This window comes from Synchiropus splendidus, chromosome 4 (assembly GCF_027744825.2).
Source record: "Synchiropus splendidus isolate RoL2022-P1 chromosome 4, RoL_Sspl_1.0, whole genome shotgun sequence".
Classification (NCBI taxonomy): Eukaryota; Metazoa; Chordata; class Actinopteri; order Syngnathiformes; family Callionymidae; genus Synchiropus; species Synchiropus splendidus.
The window spans coordinates 3,984,812-4,003,612 of record NC_071337.1 but is presented as its reverse complement, the minus strand read 5'-3'; the positions used below and the strand labels follow the sequence as shown (position 1 = coordinate 4,003,612).

Below are 18,801 nucleotides of genomic sequence, written 5' to 3'. Positions count from 1 at the left end.
TATTCAGCAATTATATTTATTTATTTATTTTGTGTGTGTGATCTTTGCACTTGACATACTAATTGCTCTTTGCAAATAAAGCGCGCTAGCCAAAAACATTCCCTCTTCAGTGGAGGCAAGAAATATCGATACAACTCAAATATCACGATACTAGATTGCACAATCGCAGTATCTTTTTGAGTCCATTAAATGAAATGAATAAATATTAAATATATAATTTAATAAGTTTGCATTTAATATTTGATAAATCATAAAACACTTCAGTATACATTTTATTTAAGACATTGAACAAAATATATTTTTACACATTACATGTATTTTTTTTAAATATCAAATTAAATTGACAAAATAATAAAACTTTGCCTCTTGTTTATTCTTAAACGAATACAATTCCTTAAAAATCTATCATAAAGTGAGACATAAAAAGTCGAAACCCAAAAATAAACGTGCATTGCTTATTTACTAATTCATGATTTGTAGTGGTCCAAGCAAATTAAAAATATATAGGTAAATAAAATTCTAAAAACAAAATCTGAATTAATTTAAATTTATGAATTAATCTTTATTAAATAATTATCTTTTTTAATCACTATTGTTAACGAATGACAATATATGGCAGTGCTTGCAGTATATCAATTTATCTACGATATATTGCATCGCCACACCTGCACCAGGATACGTATTGTATCGCCAGATTCTGTCAAAACGCAGCCAAAGTATTGTATTGTATGTTACAATATAAATGACTTGATGTGTAAATGTTTGAATTCATTGTTGCTCTCGGTTTGCAACACAATCTGTTCACACCACAACTGTGAGACGATTCTGACAAATCTGACTCTGTTTTTTCCCGCGTCATCACTCAAAACATTTCAGACGCCGATGACTTGATTCTGTCGGAGGTGAGAATTATTCCCGCGAGTGTTAAGATTTCACCAGCGACGCCTCAAGAGGCGAGATCATAACAGACGTCGGGGAGGAGGTGGGTGCCGCGGCCTCCCTTCCCGGGTGGGTACAAGACCAGCCACATGATTTGCGGGCCCTGAAAACGATGACTCAGCACTCAGTCAACAATTTGAGGGAAGCGTTGAAGAGGACACGGGTAAACAAGTTGACAAACAATAGCCGTGACAACAGACTGCTGCTGAGTGTCCTCGCAGGGAGGGAGGCGAGAATATAAGCCAGACAATGAGGGTGTTTAGAGGATTATAGCGAGTTAGCGACCAAGCTAGCGGTCAGCAACACGCAATGTTTGAAACCCCAAATTGTTTTCTCAATACGAAAACCCCTGAGTCAAACAGCTCACTGAGCAGGGGAGAAAGATATGTGACTGAAGAGAGCGTTGACCACAGCGGGTGTTGAGGCAGGACACTCGGTCCACAACCTCCAGTCTTAGGTTTAAGGTGCAGTCTGAACCCCTCCAGCCGATTCATCACCCCTGACTCACCCAGCAGCCTGAGTAAAGCTGCAGATGATGAACAACCTCCATCACCACTGGGAGACCAAGCGTCATCGGCAGTCTGACTAAAGTGGCCAGTTGGTAATCGTGGCTGGAAAACACCCCCGTGGCAACCCCTTTCCTCTCCGTTATATAAGGCAGCGTTGATGCGCTTCTGTGGCTGGTGAAGCCTCTTTTGTTTCCACTTCAGTCAGAGATTCCCAGCGATTCCCAGAATGCCCTTGAGCGGCCCCCAGAGAGTGGGCGTCCACTTGTTGACTCTGAACTGAAGTGGGCGTTTGCGGGCTTCAAAGTGCCATGGCTCGGGATGCGCTACTCTACTTTCCAGCGGGTGCATCGATTTTCACGGCCCGTCGATGAGAACAGGCATTTCTGAGAGCGGCAAGAGAGAACGACTAAAACCCGAAAATCTATACGTACAGTTGATCAGGCAACGGATCGGCTGAGGCCTCACATCCTTGTTTAATAGGCTCAAATCAAAATGAAAGTCAATTCCTGAGGATTTTAAGGGGCTTAACAGCACATCAACCTCTAAAGTCTCTCATATCCTCTTCATAACCTCATCCTCTCCTTCGTCCCCAACATTCTTGCTTCACCACTGTCTCTCCTCTCTGTATGTCCAAACCATCTGGGCTCCCTAACTTTGTCTCCAAGCTTCTCCACCGCCATATTGACGATTGTCTAGTGGACCTTGGCATTCAAAGTCAGCCTTCCACGTTGGTGAACTTCAGGTAAGAGCCACCCCAAGACTTTACTCTCCCCCCATTCTCCGGTACAACTCTGCCTACAGCGTCCGTAAACATTGGATTCAGACGCCTTAGGAGTGAGGCCATGTTGTCTCCACATGAGTCGTCCTCCAATGTACTCATTTATGACCTTGTCCTTTCCAGTCACTGGACGACCTCTGTATCTTCATCTCCGACTGTTCTAACTCCGCCTCTTGCAGTTGTGGGGGAGCTACTCTTTCTGCACCATACCTGCTGGCAGGTCTCACTGCTGTCCTAGGAGGTGTCCCTTTCACTTAGGTCAATGAATATAGCTCAACACCCACCGACTGAAGCCTGATGACTTTGAGTCAGCAACAACTGCAATCTACTCCGAAACGGTTGGTATCAGTCCACCGAATTACCTGAAACAATGAAGGGGCGGGGCTTTTCCACGGACATGACTTAAAGGAAAAGTCTCCTGGACGATCTCGGAGCCACAGCACTAGCTCACACAGGCTTTTAGCTAGGATTTTGAAACATGGCGTCCAAAGCCCCGCCCCCAGCCCATTCTGACTAACAACTTGCTTTGTAAAAAAACATCAAGTAAACATCAATTTGTACAAAATAACTTAAAACTTAAAGATAAAAACAAACATCTGAGTCAAATAAGAAACGTTAGCAGAGATGAACTCAGTAGCTGTTGCCACAACACTTTCAGATGCAGGACTCTCACTCAGCTGACCCTGATGTACAAAAAAAATACATATTTTTTATCATGATTCTTTCCCTTACTACAAGCTAAATGAAGCCAGATTATGCCGGTAAACAAATATGGCGTCCAAGATATGGCTGCAAGATTCAGCGGAATGTCGATCATTTTGGGTGAAATTACCTGGCGGAAACACTCGCGTATGAGGACACTACGAGCTGGGTGTTGTACAGGCACTAATAAATGGACATTGTGGGCGTCCTGTGTGACATGAATGATGAAAACGGCCGTCCACCCATTTGCTGCTGCTTATCTGCATCTGAGTCGCAGTGGCAACAGTCGCACCAGGGAAGCCCAGACACGCCTCTCCTCTGCCACCTGTTCCGGGTTGGATTCCGCGGCGTTCCCGGACTAGCTAGGAGACAGAATCTCTCCAGAGTGTCCTGGATACTACCCATGGCCTACTCCCAGAGGCCCATACCTGCAGTACCTCCCCAGGGAGATGCCCGAGAGGGAAACCCAGGAGCAGCGGTTCATCCTTCTCTCTCTCCCAGATGTCGGCGCGCCTTCTGACGCGACTTTCAATTCCAAAGAAAGATCAAAACACTGAATCACTGTCACCCAGAACAAATTCCTGACCTTGCCCTGACCAGATCTGTCCCACCCTCTGGTCCACAGGCTCTATGTCAACCGAGATGTAGCATTATGAAACTGGAACTGGATTTCTGATTCATGATTACAACTTGGGAAGACAGGGAGCAACACAGTGACAGTGCTCACTGGTTTTTGGTGATCATCTCACACATAAGTCCTCACAAGGACGGACAGACACTGGTCTACAGCACAAGTGCATGACTGAACTGGAAGCATGTGGAGTGGCGCCAGCAGAACGACCTCCAGATAAAGTCTGAGGAGCAGGTGCTGGCGCTTCAAAGGCCCAGCCTGGACCCCACAGCAGCTGTTCATGCTCGAGTCCATGTCGGGAGTCAAACTGAGCTTCAGAGTGGCAACTTCCTTTCAAAAAACAGAGTCCAGCTGATGTCCACAGAGCCAACGCTCACATCTTATCAGCCAAAATCCTCACAGCGGCCAAGTCTCAGCAGGGAGGAGTCACAGAGGAGCGACTTCATGAGCGTCAATTCATAAATATACTTCAGGTGTAGGAGGCCGGAGCCAGTCCCTCGGTTTAACAACATCCTGAGTAGCAATCACCCGCAAACACACACCCACCCACGCACACACCTACAGGCCTGACACACACACGCTGGTCATCTGGTGGAATTATGGTATAACGTTGTCACGGTAACAGCAAGTGCGGTTGCTCGATGGGTCTGATTTTTGCAGGGATCTTCAGTGTCCTTCTCAAGGTACTCCACTGTTCCTTCTTCAAAACAATAGCAAGGAGGTAGTGAAGAACATCCCAAAAAATATTTGACCATTACATTTTTTGGTCAAACATTTGACCAAAAAATCTCCACAACATCCTCCCCCTCTCTCCAGTTACACCCTCCTCTGGATCCAGCTGTTGTAGCTGCACCTCCTCCACCCCTTGTCTCCCCCCCGGGAGTCCCACAAGGATGTGTGCTTGGTCACCTTCACTCATGACCCGCGGCACCACATTTTCAACAGAAAACTGAAATCCAGCTGACTGAAATGTCGAATACTTTTACTGCAAGTACATTTTCAGCACAAGTAAATAAGTAAGTAGTTATTTTAAAAACAAAAATGTAAACAAAAAAAACATTTGCACTTGCTTCATCTTTGCATAAATTGAATAGAATATAATCTTATTATGATGTCATTTTCAGATTCTATTTCTAGACCAGAGGAAAGTTGTTTTCATATCATCTTCACAACAAGTCGAGGATTATAGCGAGTTAGCGACCAAGCTAGTGATCGGCAACACGCAATGTTTGAAACCCTAGGCCGTCTCTTCATAAGTTGCAATGGATTTTCTGTCCGGGATTTTTCCCATTTAAAACACGGCAGAAACCAGCAGGACCATGATGTTCACTTTGTTTTTCATCACATGCACATTGATCTATACACAGAGATGATTATTCTGAGGGCATGGCGGCTCTTGTGGTGGTGCACTACACTCATAAACATGTAGCAGAAACCCTGCACATGGATCCAAAAAAACTTCTTCAAATAGGTGACAAATATTGATCCAGAATACACACACTGCCTTCTCACATCTCAGGAACAGAAGACGTCTCTGGCTGCCAGCCTCCTAGTCCTCACCCAGATCAGAGGATCTTCTCCACCTCAACAGATGCTCTTGAAAAAATACGTAGAAGAGACACCGACCTTCAGAGCTTTTAATATAAGATGAAACACAATACAGAGCTGGAGCTCAAAATACGCAGCGAAAAGTACTCGTAATTGGATGTGACAATATGAAAATCAGTGTTTTAACGCTACATTTCTCTTAGTTTGAGACATTTCTTCTCATTTATCTTGGTGTGGCACGGCCCCCCTCTGCTAGGACCAAATCCTGGGGAGGAACCTGCAGATATTTGGATCAAAACCAGGCAATCAATTTGTCTATAAAGCCAGGAAGCAATTTTCAATATTGTCTTTTGGACTCTCAGCAAGTTCTAGTTTATGTGTTTCACAACAGGTTGGTTCCAACAAGACAGAAAAACAGGAGTGACTTTTCAATATAATTACGACTTTGTTCGATCAAGGGTTGTCACTTTACTGAAAGGTCACATCCGGAATTCACTATTAATGCATTCATAACACATCATAATGCATCTATGAGGCTTTATGGAACATGACTGCTCATAGTCATCTACGGTCAAGTCGAGGGGCGAGGTGGAGGTCTGCAGAAGAAAGGGCCAGAGAGGCAAGGTCTAAGGGCCAGAGAGGTGACGTCTAGGGACCAGAGCGGCAAGGTCTGAGGGCCAGAGAGGTGACGTCTAGGGACCAGAGAGGTGACGTCTAGGGGCCAGAGAGGTGACGTCTAGGGGCCAGAGCGGCAAGGTCTGAGGGCCAGAGAGGCGAGGTCTAGGGACCAGAGAGGTGACGTCTAGGGGCCAGAGCGGCAAGGTCTGAGGGCCAGAGAGGCGAGGTCTAGGGACCAGAGAGGTGACGTCTAGGGGCCAGAGCGGCAAGGTCTGAGGGCCAGAGAGGCGAGGTCTAGGGGCCACATGGGCGAGGCCAAGGATCCTGAGAGGTGAGGTCCAGGGGCCAAAAAGGCAAGGTCTAGGGTCCCGAGATGTGAGGTCTAAGGGCCTGAGAGGAGAGGTCTATGATCCAGGGAGGTGAGGTCTAGGGTCCTGAGAGGAGAGGTCGAGGGGCCTGAGAGGAAAGGTCTAGGGTCCTGAGAGGAGAGGTCTAGGGTCCTGAGAGGAGAGGTCTAGGGGCCTGAGAGGAGAGGTCTAGGAGCCAGAGAGGCAAGGTCTAGGGGCCAAAGAGGTGAGGTCTGCAGCCAGACTGTTTTGACTAACAAGGTAACTTCAGAAAAGATTTATCTGATATCATAAGTTGTAGTTTTCACTTAATCTAGTTATGTAGACTGTCGAGTACTAAGTGTATTGTTAGAAATAAGATGACACTGTTATTTCAAATTCTGTACCTTAAAATCCTTAATAAACCTTGTTATAAGTTGCCATTCATCCATGGAGCCTTATAAACACACTCTTCTTTATTCCATGCTGTGCCTCTCATGATGACGTCTTTATGTTGGAAGGAATTCCCTCCACAATATAGCACCTGGTTATTAACAATCATGACTGGCTTCCATCCCGACTCCACTGAAGTCTGCGCTGGTCCCACTCTGCCCATTAAAGGCCAGTTAAGTCACCTGGAGTCCAGAAAAATCAATTATGATTCTGTAATGGTATAAATCTGCGGCACATTATGGGCCTTTATCATGGCGCACTGATCCAGGCGCTTGAGCTACACCTGCGCATCGGATCCATCTGTGTGAAGCCGACCTCATCGGCGCAGGAGCGTCGCACCGGGGGAGACGTGGGACTTTTCTTAGCCTCATTAGACTTTGATTTTAATCCGATAATACACTCTGATATGCAACAGGCCACGGCAACAACAACGTTTTAGTGTCATCATGAGGAGGCAGCACGGCACTAAGACGGCTTTAACGTTTTTTATAAACCCATTATAGCCGATGTCTCTCTGGTGACTGAAATACACAACACCGACGTAAGGTCCCTCTGGTAATTAAGCCACACTACTATCGCACAAAATATTAGTTAAAGAAACATAAAAAAAGCAAATGAACAACTCAAAACTTTCCATTTAAAAATATAAAATAAAAGAGGGAGCACATAAAAGTAGCAACTTCCTTTCCAAAACCGCATGAAAGATATGAAACTCAACACAGATAACTTGTTAAATCCAAAAATATTAAGCAAAATACACAATAAACACACAAGCCTCGCACAATATAAACATTCAGTGCCAGTTGTTGCACACTGGAGTGTTTTTCTTTACAAGCAGAAGCATTTCTGACTCCTTTTCTCATCCATCGCGTCCGATCGAGCTAAAGTTAAATGCTAACTATCGGTCATACAACAGTTCTGTCCATGGAACTACTGAGCGTGTGAAGATCCACAGCAGGAAGCCGTAAACTTGCTCTTAACCTCGAAGTCATTTCAGCCCTTTTCACACACAGTTTTCCATGTGAAAGCAGAACCCATCCTCCTGTGTCCGTTCCCAATGGGAAACGTTTGGAAACTGGATCTGAGAAATACAAGAACACATCTGATCTGAACCACAGCCATTCAGATATCGATGTGTCGTTTTTAATTCAAGCATCTGATACCAGAACACACACTGAACAGAAGGGGCCACTCATTCAAGTGGAACGTGCCGTGTAAATTATTGTAACAGACTGGATCAAGTTTTTCAGAATTTACAACTGGAGCCCACGATCTGCCACAAATATGGCCGCCAAGGGTCAGGATTCAGATGTGAAGGATTCTAAATCCATCCCCAAATGTCCAATTTCCCATGATGGAAATGTAGAATAGAGGGAAGTGAAAAGCATAAGTGACTAGTGCAGCGTTCCCCAAAAACTCTACATGGCGGACGTAAACAAACATGGCCGACCTCCGGATCCATCTCTCTCCAGGCTGTTTCTGAGCCTCGACATCCCTCACGACACTGTGGAACAGATCAGCAGCTACTGTGTGAATGAGCCGCTCACACACACCTTCACCTCTCAGACTCCGCCCCATCCAAACCTCCATCAGGCTCCGACCTTGTGAGGAGCCCCGGAACAAAACAACCAGCGCTCACTACACGCTATCAGGCCGGAAACTACTCAAGGAACATCAGCATAAAAAAGCTTCTGTTCTTTGCACTTGAAATACTCATTGCTTTTTCAAATATTTGGTTCAAATGGAGCTTTTTTAAGGCTAAAAACAGATGCTATCTTTTTTTTATCTTATTTCCCATCATGTTGTTCCAAAAGGAGAAATGATCACCGCTATTTTTTTATTTTTTTTTTAAAGATCGGCCGCAAAATCTGGCGTGTTTGGAGGCGACAATCAATAAAAGTGTCCTGGAGGGTCAGATTAAGCGATCACTTTCTACGAACCCACTGACGGCCAACTCAACAAGTGGTCTACGGGTGACGAGTCCTGAATGCTGCCGCACAACACACACAAAACCCACTGTACAACTTTGTTGCCTCTTTAAAAAAGGGGATAAAAATGGGAAATGAGTTCCCAACCTTCACTATTTCACAATTCAAACAAGGTTCTGCAGCTTCTTTGATCCAAGTTCTCAGGTCCAGTTCGATAAAATAACATTCCTGCACGTTACATTTGGTTATTTATCGCTCAAGTTAAGCGCAATCTTAAAGAAGAAGAGACGACAGAATTGCAGCTATGATTTATCAATAAAGTTGTGACAGGTGCAACATAACTAAAACGCCATGCACCATGACATTAAACTGGTTTAGCCCTGACTTCCTCGGTGAACTCTGACATTTCCAACATGAACATGCTCCCGTCCATCTCTCCTCCATGAGGGCAGACGACAATGGAGGCTGAATCCGGGGAGTCACGGTGAATATTTCATCCCAATAAACGACATGTTGTGCCAATGTGTGGCTGCATCACAGGCAGACAAAATGGGAGGGTTTTGTTGGGCTCAACTGAGGCGGTTCTCCATTGTTCCGAGGCGATTAAAACCCAGTCCGGGTCTCCACTGCAGCAACTACTGAAAAAAGGAAGCACCTGTTTGTGTGTGTGTGTGCGCGCGCGCGGGCGCGTGTGTGCTGGCAGCAGACCCGGAGAAGATGCTGGTTCTGATGATGCGGCACCGTGTGTGGAGCGAAACACCGATGACGACGCGTCAGTTCGACACATGAAACGTTGCCTCTCGCTGAAAACTCCACGCTCCGCCAGACCATGTCACACTCGAGGAGGGGGGAACGCGACGTTCGGCTCACCTGGACCTGTTGTCTCCTCCGCTTGGTTCCGGTTCAGAAGAAGAAAAATGTCACCTACATTTTCCAGCGCGACTCATGGGCTCGTGAGCGAGGGGCGTGTGTCCGCAGTGGAGCCCGGCTCGGTGGCCACATCCCGGGCAGAACCAGGGCCAGAGACGCGGGGCGAGGGGGCGGAGGAAGCCGCGGTTCTGTTCGGTTCCAGAGAGCAGCTCCGACCTTCTGCTGATGCTCCAAGGCTCCGCGTCCACCTGGACTCGCCTCTCCTCCGCGTCGCTGACTGATACTGCTTTCACTGAGGTCCGCCGCGGAGCTCCGCTCGCCGATTGGACCGTGTGGTTCTGGCCCATGTCCGCCGCAGTAGATCCGCCAATCAGAGCGCGCCAAGGTCACGTGCTCGCCGGTGATAGGCGGCGGAGCGCGCACCGCGGCGAACATGTTCCCGTAACATGCGAACCTGATGACGGACTATATGAATATTAATGTGCAATAACCGGAATAGAAATGTAGAGATTCCGCACATTCGTGACACATGAATTCGCCTCGGTCGAGCCTGGCTGCAAAACCAGAGGTGAAAGATGTTTATATTTCAGCATCCAGCAGATGGAACACTGAAGAATTCTGCTCCCAAATCCTTCAAGTCTCCTTCTTCTTTGGATAAAAACCAGTCAGATTTCTGTGATGTCTGTGGTCACACGCACACGTTTCTTCATCACTAAATCATCATCACCACATTGTAGTAGATTATAGTAGAGACTCAACAACAGTGAAGTTGGTCTGCATTGAAATGTTCACCACTGATGTTCAAATCCCACAGTCACAGCTCTGGCAGATGGATCAAGACTCAGGACTGAAATGGCCATTTTTTCTAGTTTCTCTCCTTCTCCAGGGTGGGATTCATCTTCTTCCTCCTCTCTAGGGTGGGACTCCTCTTCCTCTAGGCAGGACCTCTTTTGTTGGGGTGGGACTCCTCTTCTCCTGGGTGGCTTCTCCTCTCCTGGATGGACCTCTCACCCCCTGGGCCTTCTTACTTGTTGTCTCCAGGGTGGGACTCCTCCTCTCCTCTATGGGACTTCTCTTTTCTGAAGTGGGACTCCTCTTCTCCTGGGTGGGACTCCTTCTCACCATGGTCTTTTTACTCATCTTCTCCTGGGTGAGACTCCTTCCCACCACAATCTTCTTACTCATCTTCTCCAGAGTGGGACTCCTTCTCACCAAGGTCTTCTTACTCATCTTCTCCAGGGTGAGCCACCTTCTCACCAAGGTCTTCTTACTCATCTTCTCCAGGGTGAGCCACCTTCTCACCAAGGTCTTCGTACTCATATTCTCCTTGGTGGGACTCCTTCTCACCATGGTCTTTTTACTCATCTCCAGAGTGGGACTCCTTCTCACCAAGGTCTTCTTACTCATCTTCTCCGGGTTGGGACTCCATCTCTCCGAGGTCTTCGTACTCATCTTCTCCAGGGTGGGACTCCTCCTCTCCAGGGCCTTCCTACTCACCTTCTCCTTGGTGGAACCTCAGGGTGGGCTTCACATTAAGCCAACAATCCAGCTAAACCTGCATCGTAGATACAGGCACTACAATAGTACAAATTATTACAGCTATGCTCCGCCAACTCTACATGAAATTTACCATAATATTACAGTATGTTGTCACACAGGTGTCTTTCTGAAAAATTTGCACAGAATGTTTTATATCTTTGGGTCTCTTGCTGAAGTGGCTTTTTGTCACTGTAATGAAAACAAAAATTGTCAAGATGGTTCAGATAGTGGAAAAAAACAAAACAAAAAAACTGCATCAATGTGATGAGATTTGTTCAAATGACAGCTGAGGAAAGTCACATTTGGGCGCAGGTCCAGTGTGGTGTTGTGCACATGTGGCTACAGTGATTCACGTGAGGAGGAATGAAGAGGAAAAAAAAGGGGGGGAACAGATATTCACGGGAAAGAAACTGGGAGGAGAGTGGCAGGACGTGATCTTTGTGACTCAGCAGTTGAACACTTGGTTGGGCTGATGCTGACGGGAAGGGTGGCAGGAGTGGACCTGACTTGAGAGCTGCAGGAGCTGTTCACCCCGGGTCAGAAGTGTTCACCTCAGAGGCTCCTTCAGAGGTCATCCCTGCCCGACCTCTTCAGGGTCAGGGTCACCACGAGGGCAGAGTCAGAGCATCATTAACAACGCAGCGGCTCTTTCCAGCCTCATTTCCAGCCTCATGCAGCAGATGTTTTTGTGGCTGTCGCCTCTGTTTCGAGCAGAATCTCATCAGGGTTCCAGCGTGGAAGTGTAGCTGGAGCTGGGACGTGATGGATGGTGAAATGGGACCAGGAGAGGGCTCCACTCGGGGCCGGGCTCCTGGCTCCATGGTTAGCGAAGAAGCGACCCGTGTTCCTGCGCTGGAGCTGACCGGGTCGTGACCCCGCCTCACCGCTGCCGCTCTTCCAGAACGTGGCGAACCTTCATGAGCGGTATCTGTCGCGCAGTCAAAGCAATCCAGACGTGGCAACCCTCCTCCAGCATGAATCCGCTTCTCAGACTCCCCTCCCCCGTCTGCTTGCTTTGCTCAATGGTTCCTGATGAATCGGAGAAAAGGGTTGGGGGGGAGGGGAGGGGGAGCACCAAGTGATAATGTTGTGTCATCAGTTGCCTTGACAACAGCAGCCTTTGCATCCAATGTGTTAATTATGTTTCATTTTTGCCTGGAAAGGAAGAGCAGCTGGTCGTCGGTGGCGCCTCGGCGCCGACTTCAACAACAAATGCAGAGCTCTCTATAAATGTGCGGAGCATGAACGCAGGAGAGGGACGCGGCACTGGAGCCCACCGTCCACGCTGAAGTGATGCGACGTGACAAGGAGCCGCACACGCCGCCGAAGACTCATCGAATCCTGGACAGAGCGCCGCATTTTAGCTGCGGGAGCCTGCGCTGTTCCGTAATGCGCTCGCCGGCATGTCAGCGGAAAACAGCAGATCAGAGACGTGACCTCACAGGTCAGTGGGCAGGAAGTCGAGAGGAGCGCTCTCCTGCCACTGACACAGATGGGATGACTGAACACTCTTCTGTCTGGCCACCTGCCTGTTTCTAACACACGTGAAGCACTTATATCCACAAAAAGATGAATTATTCCCTCCTGGTAAAGATGGCCGGCTGTCGCTTGGTGATGATGTCACGCTGCGCACAGTTCTCAAAACAGAGCAATTGTGTTGTAGTCAAAACACCAAGAGTGCGAGACTGAGTCTAGGCCGACACCAGAACATACAGAGACCATGTCCAAGACCAAGACATCGGGCATCTGAGACTGAGTCAAGACCAAGACCAGAACATACAGAGAACGAGACCAGAACATACAGAGACCAGGTCCAAGACCAAGACATTATAGTCTAGTCTTGGTCTAGTCTCAGTCTAGTCTCAGTCTAGTCTAGTCTCAGTCTAGTCTCGTCTCAATCTAGTCTCAATCTAGACTCAGTCTAGTCTAGTCTCGGTCTAGTCTCAGTCTAGTCTAGTCTATTCTGAGTCTTGTCTCAGTCTAGTCTAGTCTTAATCTAGTCTCAGTCTAGGTCTAGTCTCGTCTAGCCTAGTCTATTCTCGATCTAGTGTTTGTCTAGTCTCAGTCTAGTCTCGATCTAATCCCAGTCTAGTCTCTGTCTAGTCTCACTCTAGTTTATTCTCGGTCTAGTCTCAGTCTAGTCTCAGTCTAGTCTCAGTCTAGTCTCAGTCTAGTCTCAATCTAGTCTAGTCTCAATCTAGTCTAGGTCTAGTCTCAGTCTAGGTCTAGTCTCAGTCTAGGTCTAAGTCTAGTCTCGTCTAGTCTCGTCTAGTCTCGTCTCGTCTAGTCTAGTCTAGTCTAGTCTAGTCTAGTCTAGTCTAGTCTAGTCTCGATCTAGTGTCTGTCTAGTCTCAGTCTAGTCTCGAATCCCAGTCTAGTCTATGTCTAATCTCACTCTAGTTTAGTCTCAGTGAAGTCTCAGTCTAGTCTAGTCTAGTCTAGTCTAGTCTAGTCTAGTCTATTCTTGGTCTAGTCTCAGTCTAGTCTCAGTCTAGTCTAGTCTTGGTCTAGTCTCAGTCTTGATCTTGTCTCGATCTAGTCTCGATCTAGTCGATCAGGAACTGGCTCTGGTCTAGTCTCAGTCTTGATCTTGTCTCGATCTAGTCTCGATCTAGTCGATCAGGAACTGGCTCTGGTCTAGTCTCAGTCTTGATCTTGTCTTGATCTTGTCTCGATCTAGTCTCGATCTAGTCGATCAGGAACTGGCTCCTGCGCCGGAGTCACATGGACGACGTCATGAGTTGGACCAACAATTCTTATGGCCTTATGGTGCACGCATCGGAAACAAGTCTCAAGTCCAGGGAAATACCGCTAAGATACTCAAATATCAATAACAGTATTATTAATTTCAGCTCCTTCTGCTCCTCCACATCAACAGATTTCAGTCATGTGGGTGGCAGCCTCGGGGCAGACCCAGGTCTCAAGTGGCTTGGGAGCTCCCCCTGAGAAGTGGCGAGGGAAGTCTGGGGCTCCATGGCCCGACCCTGACTGAACAAAACAATGCCAATGACAACACACACTTTCAGAGATGAAGAGAGGTGAAGGGCTTAAAAGCCAGATGGATCCATAAATGGTGTTTATGTAAGGCGCTCAATAGATCAATGCCTCCACCAAACGCGTGGTCGATGCGCCGCTTGATGACGTTCTCGGCTGCGCTGAGTAACGTTGAGCGGGAGGCTGTGGAGCAGCTCCGTTTCACTGCCATCAATCATTCACGACCGTCAGCCATCATCGCCGCGGCCACTCAGTCGTCTCAATCGTTGGCTCCCATTGATCCGGCGACATCTGCTCCTCCAGCTTCAGGAGGTTGAGCCGCTCACCTCTGAGTGGAGGCACAATGGAATGGCCAGCGCAGACTTGGCGCTCTCAAGTTCCACACATCTTTGTCCCCCATTGTCTTCCATGACAGGTCCCCAGTGACGGGAGGAGACCGCCACGTCGTTCCACGTTGAGTCGACCCTTAAACATCGCAAACCATCCCGATATCCCGAACTATATTGATATTCAAACATAAATACTTGAACATGCTGCTGCATCCGTGACACGCGTTTTATAGTATTAAAGTTTTCTCTCTTTGTGGATGAAGGCAGCTGTTCATTCCTCTGAGTTCATAATAATAAACTTGTTTTCATGCACATTATGTTTGGCTGCATGATCGGATTTTCCCCATTAAAATCAAGGCTATTGTGGACAATATATTCCTGGACTTATAATATCGCAATATATCACAAAGCACGGTATCACTAGACTAGTGACGTGCTCATGAGGCTTCATGAAACAGTGTCCTCATTTCAAAGCCCACTAGGTGGCGCTATCAGCTGAAAAATCTTTGGATTTTAACAACCACTTCAATTAAACCTCGCGTCTCTTCACGGATTAACTTTAGGTTGGACATTTATTTTCTTTACGGGAGCTTTGTATCGATGAATATCCCTGAATACATGTTAAAAATGTACAAATAAATCTATTCATTATTCAATTCTATGAGTTTAACCATTTTTTAGAAGCGTTCAAAAAAGTGCTTCATAACCTGTAGTTTCCTGAAATATCCGCGTTCACTGAATCCATGCAGTACACATGCCAGGCCTGTAGGTGGCGTTTGTGGCAGAGAAGAAGCGGCTACAGAAGATTGTGGGTTCATGTTTCGAAGCTGTCAGATGTTGCAGAATGATGCCAACTTGGTTGTCCACCCTTGTTGTTGTCAAGCTATGAACCCAGAGGGTCGGAGCTCCAGCAGAGACTCGGAGAAGAGCAAGTAGCCTGCTGTGAAAGAAGATGCATATGCAACATCTTTGGTGAAGAGGGGATCCTTCATCGGGGGAGGGCGATGTTGTCATTCGACCTTCCTCCCCCGTCTGTCGGAGCGAGTCCCCGCGAGAGTCATTCAGGGTCGACTTCACACAGGAGCTCAGGATGACCTCCGCTGTGTGTCCTCACCTCCTGATGCTTTGCTCCTGGAACCAGACAAACCATCTCTGTTTCAGTGGTGGGCCTGAAGTTCACGCCGTCTGTGAACTCCCTGCAGAGACTTGCAGAGTTGCCTGGTCCTGGTGGGCCTTCAGACCTTCACACACCCACTGGATGTTTCTGGACTGTGGGAGGAAACCAGAGTGCTGGGAGGAACCCCGCGCAAGCACGAGGGGAACATTCAAACCCCACACCAGAAGGACAGAGGTTCACCTGCTTCAAGTCGGAGTGGAACCCTCTAGCTCAACCTTTGAAAACAAAATATAAATATATATTTTATTACTGGCAATAGACTTTGGAATGATGGGAGTCTCATAATGTGGAAATAAGTGAGGGAAAATGAATGAAAATAAAATCAAATATTATATGTTTAATTACATTTACAGTTCTCTTTATTTTCCTCTTATTCATTCCCACATTGTGCATTTATTTCTTTTTATTTTTATTCATTTACACATTTATTTTGCAATGGTGGAAGTGCATTTTATATGTTTGAAATGACATTTTATTTACATTATCATAGTTCATGAATACAACTCTTTTTTTTTAATAACAATGTATTTAAAATATCCAAAATATCATGAGAAAAAAATTTCTTCAAAGAAATAAAAGTTGAAACACACACACACACACATATATATATATATATATATATATATATATATATATATATATATATATATATATATATATATATACATCTCCTTTGTTGTTTGTGGGTTATTTATTTTAATTTTAGTTTAATTTATGTTCATGAACACTTTCCTCTGATTCTGATTATATACAGTATATATATATATAATATTGTCCAAATTCAACAATATTTATTGAAAAAAAATATATATGTGTATATATATGTACACTTTCCTCTGATTCTGATTATATACAGTATATATATATATAACATTGTCCACATTCAACAATATTTATCGAATATATATATATATATATATATATATATATATATATATATATATGCCTCCAAATTCAACAATATTTATTGAATATATATTTCTTTTTTCAATAAATATTGTTGTATATATATATTTTTTTCCAATAAATATAAATATTGTCTATATATATATATATATAGATATATATATACAACAATATTTATTGAAAAAAAATATATATATTCAATAAATATTGTTGAAGTTGGAGGCATATAACAAAAATATTTGAGCGACATGATCCATATTTATTTCCTTGAACCGGTGGGTCCAACATTAGCAAGAATAGCTTTTGACGTTGTGTGGTTCAACAAGAGAATAAAAGGAAGACGAGATCATGCAAATCTCAGTAGTCGCCATAGAAACAAATCTTTGGTGAAGCAGTGGAGTGGTGCGACGGTGCAGCACGTTAATGTGTGTGAAGTTTCCTGTCTTCAGCAGCAGAGCCAGCGCATCTCGGGGGTCGAGGCCCGACGGTGCTGCTGTTGTCGGCAGCAGCTGCTTCTTCTGCCTCCGAGTCCGGAGCAGCCAAACTTTCTTGGGGCAGTTTCCTGCTCGTCTGCTCCAGAAACACCAACGCGTGTCGCCATGGTAACACGTTGGAACCGATAAACGTCAAGAATGTAGGTCAAAGCAGAAGCTGTCTTCACCTAACGTGTGCACGGAGGTGTGCACGGGCGAGCGCAGATCCCTGAATCACCGGAGGAAGCTTCAGCGGCCGAGCCGGCATCTGCACGACTTTGCTTTCATCCTCAAGGATCTGGTGAAGAAAGTGACCTGGATCGGGAGTCAGACGCTGTTTGTTCCGCCTCATTTCCCGCCAGTCCTGAGCACAGATGGTGCTGTCGTGCTCCTCCTGCACGTTTGTGGGTCCCAGACAGGAAAGAGTGGTGTTTGATGGAGAACTGAGGTCGACTGAGCGCCGGCGTCACGACCAGAAGCCGCTCGCTGCTTCGTCCGCGATGAGTCGCGAGGATTCATTCCCTTCAGACGTGTCTTGTGAATCCAACACCAGTAAAAAGGCGGACTGACCGTTGGAAACTACAAAGCAAAACCGAAACTACAAAGCGTCAGTAGCCACTATTACTAGCTGATGAGGCTTCATGAAACACTGTCCAGTTTTTTATCGCCCACTGGATGGCACTCTGAACAATAATGTCAAAGGAACCGCACATTATTTTTAGACCAAGGGCGCCACCTACTGACCTCTAGAAATGAGGAGACTGTTTCGTGAAGCCTCGTGAAGCCCATCACGAATATTTTTATACTGATGTTTGTCTGTTCTTTACGCAACAACAAGGACCATTTCCCAGGAAGAAGAATCACAGTCCTCTCTGCTGATGTCAGACGGCGGCTGGCGGAGACAGCGACCAAGGGACCATCCTCCAATTGACGAACAGAAACTTGTAATATCTCCAAAACTACAGCGCTAATGTACAACAACCTGAGTTGGTACTGAAATTATTTGATTTCATTTTTTATAAATAATTATGTGTAATTTTTATGGGTTTTTTTTTCTGAAGCACCAGCCCTATAGTCATGGAAGTGTTGCGGAGAATATATACATGATTTTACGACCTGACATGAGGTCGCCTGAGGTAAGGTCGTGTACCGACATAGTGTTGAGTTGGGCATGAAAATAATTCAATATTTGTTCTTGTTCTGTTAGTTAAAATGGCTGACTCTGTTAAAATGCCCCTAACCATACGTCGCCATTTTTCATACAGATAAAAGAAAACTTTTGATACGGGCTTTCATTTTTGTACTTATGATTTGATGTAGCATTTGGGTTTATATTGTAACAGTATTTTTGTATTATCTGTGCGAAAATGTATATGGTACAATGTCATGGTGATTCGCTGACACGTGGTCGCCAGAGATTGCTGACTCATGGCGCGCAGCACTCCATCTGTCCTTAACACGCGTCGTTGTTTTTGATACAGATGAAGCAAATTTACTGTTGTGATTCCTCCACAACGCAGAGTAAGAACGCCTGGTAGTACCATGTACTAACTATCAAACCTAACAGTGAGCGCTAGTTTAGCTCGGCCGGACGTGTGAAGGGTGGAAAGTTCGTCTTCTTGCGATGCCTCTTGATCGCCTCCCGGGTCTGGGCCCGGGTCAGATCCTGGTCATCCATGAGGAGCGACTCCGCCTGGAGGAGGATTCAGCTCCTCTCTTGCTGGAGACGTGGGACAAAACATCTAATGTCAACACAAACAGGGCTCCTCTTCTTCAACCTTTGGACCTCCCTTGTAAGATCTCATCTTATGAAAGACTTCGGGCTCGGAGGATGCGATTCTAGGTCGGAGGTGAGGCTGAATCTGTGGTGTGTGGTGAGCAGTGACGGGGCTCGGTGACACCACACAGGACGACCGACACGAGGCTTTTTATCTTTCAGTGTGGAGTCCTTATAAAGATACAGATACAAATCCTTGTGCGACGTCCCCCTTTATCCTGCAGACGACATCTGGGTCATTTTTCAGCATCAGATTCATGAACTGGTTTGAAGGTCTTCCTCCTCCACCTCCGTCACAAAGCCG

General features: G+C 46.1%; 1 protein-coding gene across 3 annotated transcripts in view; it reads right to left on the bottom strand.

The window, feature by feature from the left end:
• Positions 1-9,621, bottom strand: part of shisa7b (shisa family member 7) — a 34,186-nt gene extending 24,565 nt beyond the window's left edge. The window contains exon 1 of one of the 3 annotated variants that reach the window (XM_053863443.1): positions 9,303-9,621. The gene's annotated coding sequence lies outside the window, so the exon portion shown is untranslated. The remainder of the gene's footprint in view (positions 1-9,302) is intronic. The other 2 variants (XM_053863444.1, XM_053863445.1) reach the window with 2 other exon arrangements.
• Positions 9,622-18,801: the final 9,180 nt, after the last annotated feature.